The sequence below is a fragment of the Theropithecus gelada genome, chromosome 5 (genome assembly GCF_003255815.1).
Source record: "Theropithecus gelada isolate Dixy chromosome 5, Tgel_1.0, whole genome shotgun sequence".
NCBI lineage: Eukaryota > Metazoa > Chordata > Mammalia > Primates > Cercopithecidae > Theropithecus > Theropithecus gelada.
The window spans coordinates 133037771-133042644 of record NC_037672.1 but is presented as its reverse complement, the minus strand read 5'-3'; positions in this window follow the sequence as shown (position 1 = coordinate 133042644).

Sequence of the window (4874 nt, the reverse complement as noted above, 5' to 3'; positions counted from 1 at the left end):
TTAATTATAATTTTCACAAAAGCAACTAACATTTACAGAGTGTTTGTTCAATGACAATCTTCAAAGTTCACCGAGTCACCTACATTACCGAAGTCATTTTTATCTCACAAAAATTCTATGTGCAAATGAGAAAACTGAGGGACAGAGACACACAGCTCCCAAGTGTAAGTAGGTATTAAATATGACCTGGTTTTATTGTCCACTGGACAAATGGGAAAACATTATTTTTAACAACAGGGTCAAAACATTCTTTTTTAAAATTATTATTATACTTTAAGTTCTGGGACACATGGCAGAATGTGCAGGTTTATTACATAGGTATACATGTGCCATGGTGGTTTGCTGCACCCATCAACCCATCACCTACATTAGGTATGTCTCCTAATGTTATCCATTCCCTATCCCAACAGGCCCTGGTGTGTGATGTTCCCCTCCCTGTGTACATTCTAATCTCATTGTTCAACTCCCACTTATGGTTGAGAACATGCAGTGTTTGGTTTTCTGTTCCTATTTTAGTTTGCTGAGAATGATGGTTTCCAGCTTCATCCATGTCCCTGCAGTGAACATAAACTCATACTTTTTAATGGCTGTGTAGTATTCCATGGTGTATATATGACACATTATCTTTATCCAGTCTACCATTGATGGGCATTGGGTTGGTTCCAAGTCTTTACTATTGTGAACAGTGCTGCAATAAACATACGTATGCATGTGTCTTTAAAGTGGTATGACTCATAATCCTTTGGATATATACCCAGTGATGAGATTGCTGGGTCAAATGGTGTTTTTGGTTCTAGATCCTTGAGGAAATCACTACACTGTCTTCCACCATGGTTGAACTAATTACACTCCCACCAAGTATAAAAGTGCTCCTATTTCTCCACATCCTCTCCACCATCTATTGTTTCCTGACTTTTTAATAATCACCATTCTAACTGGCATGAGACGGTATCTCATTGGGGCTTTAGTTTGCATTTCTCTAATGACCAGTGATGATGAGCTCTTTTTCATATGTTTATTGGCCACTTAAATGTCTTCTTTTGAGTAGTGTCCGTTCATATTCTTCACCCACTTTTTGATGGGGCTGTTTATTTCTTGTAAATTTACTTAAGTTCCTTGTAGATTCTGGATATCTGCCCTTTGTAAGGTGGATAGATCGCAAAAATTTCCTCCTGTTCTGTAGGTTGCCTGTTCACTGTGATGATAGTTTCTTTTGCTCTACAGAAGTTCTTTAGTTTAATCAGATCCAATTTGTCAATTTTGGCTTTTGTTGCCATTGCTTTTAGTGTTTTACTCATGAAGTCTTGCTCATGCCTGTCTCCTGAATGGAACTACCTAGGTTTCTTCTACGATTTTTATGATTTTAGGTCTTACGTTTAAGTCTTTAATCCATCATAAGTTAATTTTTGTAGGAGATGTAAGAAAGGGGTCCAGTTACAGTTTTCTGCATATGGCTAGCCAGTTTTCCAAACACAATTTATTAAATAGGGAATCATTTCCCCATTGCTTGTTTTTGCCAGGTTTGTCAAAAATCAGATGGTTGTAGATGTGTGGTGTTATTTCTGAGGGCTATATTCTGTTCCATTAGTCTATATACCTGTTTTTGGTACCAGTATCATGCTTTTTTTGATTACTGTAGCCTTGTAGTATAGTTTGAAGTCAGTAGTGTGATGCCTCCAGCTTTGTTCTTTTTGTTTAGTATTGTCTTGGCTATACGGACTGTTTTTTGGTTCCACATGAAATTTAAAGCAGTGTTTTCTAATTCTCTGAAGAAAGTCAATTGTAGCTTGATGGGGATAGCATTGAATGTATAAATTTCTTTGGGCATATGGTCATTTTCACAGTATTGATTCTTCCTATCTATGAGCATGGAATGTTTTTGCATTTGTTTGTGTCCTCTCGTATTTCCTTGAGCAGTGGTTTATAGTTCTCCTTGAAAAGGTCCTTCAAATCCCTTGTAAGTTGCATTCCCCTATTTATTTTATTCTCTTTGTAGCAATTGTGAATGGGAGTTCACTCATGATTTGGCTCTCTGTTTCTCTACTATTGGTGTATAGGAATGCTTGTGATTTTTGCACATTGCTTTTTGTATGCTGAGACTTTGTTGAAGTTGCTTATCATCTTAAGGAGATTTGGGGCTGAGACAATGGGGTTTTCTAAATATACAATCAAGTCATCTGCAAACCGAGAATGTTTGACTTTCTCTTCCTATTTGAATATGCTTTACTTCTTTCTCTTGCCTGCTTGCCCTGGCCAGAACTTCCAATACTATGTTGAATAGGAGTGGTGAGAGAGGGCATCATTGTCTTGTGCCAGTTTTCAAAGGGAATGTTTCCAGCTTTTGCCCCTTCAGTATGATATTGACTGTCTGTTTGTCATACATAGCTCTCATTACTTTGAGCTATTAATTAATTTCCATCAATTCCTAGTTTATTGAGAGTTTTTAGTATGAAGGAATGTTTAATTTTATCGAAGGCCCTTTATGTGTCTATTGAGATAATCGTGTTTTTTTTGTCATTGGTTCTGTTTATGTTGTGGATTACATAAACTGTTTATTGATTTGTGTATGTTGAACTAGCCTTGCATCCCAGGGATGAAGCCGACTTGATGTTGGTGGATAAGCTTTTTGATGTGCTGCTGGATTTGGTCTGCCAGTATTTTATTGAGGATTTTCGCATTGATGCTTATCAGAGATATTGGCCTGAAATTTTCTTTTTTTTTTTTTTTTTTTTTTTTTTGAGACGGAGTCTCGCTCTGTCGCCCAGGCTGGAGTGCAGTGGCCGGATCTCAGCTCACTGCAAGCTCCGCCTCCCGGGTTCACGCCATTCTCCTGCCTCAGCCTCCCGAGTAGCTGGGACTGCAGGCGCCCGCCACCGCGCCCGGCTAGTTTTTTGTATTTTTTAGTAGAGACGGGGTTTCACCGTGTTAGCCAGGATGGTCTCGATCGTTGTTGTTGTGTCTCTGCCAGGTTTTGGTATCAGAATGATGGTGGTCTCATAAAATGAGTTAGGGAGGAGTCCCTCTTTTTCTATCGTTTGGAATAGTTTCAGAAGGAATGATACCAACTCCTCTTTGTACCTCTGCTAGAATTCAGCTGTGAATCCGTCTGGTCCTGGACTTCTTTTGGTTGGTAGGCTACTAATTACTGCCTCAATTTCAGAATTATTATTGGTCGATTTAGGGATTTGACTTCTTCCTGGTTTAGTCTTTAGACCACTAGCCAGACTAATAAAGAAGAAAAGAGAGAAGACACAGACACAATAAAAAATGATAAAAGGGATATCACCACTGATCCCACAGAAATACAAACTACCTTCAGAGAATACTCTAAACACCTATATGCAAATAAACTAAAAAGTCTAGAAGAAATGGATGAATTCCTGGACACAAAACACTCTAAAAAGAGCATGAATAAGATGATAAAACATTAAAATAATGCAAATAATCTAAATCTAAATCTAAAGTCATGAAAATAATGTTTAAATTCTGCAAAAACAAATGTGTTTTCTCTTTATGCTGTAAGTTTTTTTTTTAAAATAGATTGGCTGATTTATTCTTTCCCTTCCCTTTCCCCTTCCCTCCATCCCTCTATCCCTTCTCTCTTTTTTTAAAATTTATTTTTTATTATTATTATACTTCAAGTTCTAGGGTACATGTGCATAATGTGCAGGTTTGTTACATATGTATACTTGTGCCATGTTGGTGTGCTACACCCATCAACTCGTCAGCACCCATCAACTCATCATTTACATCAGGTATAACTCCCAATGCAATCCCTCCCCCCTCCCCCTCCCCATGATAGGCCCCGGTGTGTGATGTTCCCCTTCCCAAGTCCAAGTGATCTCATTGTTCAGTTCCCACCTATGAGTGAGAACATGCGGTGTTTGTAAGTTTTATAACAGTTTGCTTAGTAGTTTCTCTTTTCTTTCCATCTTTTCTACCCTTTTCCTCTTTTCACTAATTACTAGCCCTTCTATTATAACTACAATAGCTGGGAATACAAATTGGTTTTCCAGCTTAATTGCTGAATACAAAAAGGGATTTAATAAACACATAAAACTAGGCCTTGAAAATGATAATTTAATATTGTTTATCTCATAATTTAATGGATGTATTTAGCTCTATGATTATTTCCCTAGTTCTTTTTGATTCTATATTTTCCTTATTTCCGCCATAAACAGTTCTTTTTATGATATTCTATTAAGGGTGATGCTCTTTCAAGACATACATTATCACCTGTGACTTCATTTATTGTTCTGGGGAGGCATTATGAATTGTTCAATGTAGCATGCAGATAGTTACTTTGCAAAAATATTTATCAAAAGGTAGAAATTTCAATAGGGAATATAATCCCTACGTACAACAAAGAATAGTTGTAGGGTTTTGGTTTGTTAGTTTAAAAGTGACACTGTACATTTAAGCTAAGTCAGTATCCTTGGTGAAAACATAGAAAAGTAAAATAAAGACAAAATTAATTTAATAATGATTATCATTGTTCAAAGACAATAGCCAATAATATGGAGGAATACAAATGAAATTATTTGCAAACAAAGATGCTGGGTTTTAGGAGGGGGTTCTAATTATAACTCACTCATAAAATATTTTTCAAAAACATAATTTTAAAGAAATTTTATACATTATTCCTTAATGTGAATTAATTTTTTTTCCAAAATCATGACTTTTCTAGTGGATATAACAAGTTAAATGAATAAAATTTAAACGTGATTTTTGCAACTTAAGTGTATGTAATTTAAAATGTTGTTTTAAGATATGTAACAAGCAAATAGATTAATTTTGATATGTGACAGTATATATTTTATATAATTTTAAAGGTATAGAGTTTTAAAAATCTAGTCTGTACATAATGAGATCTT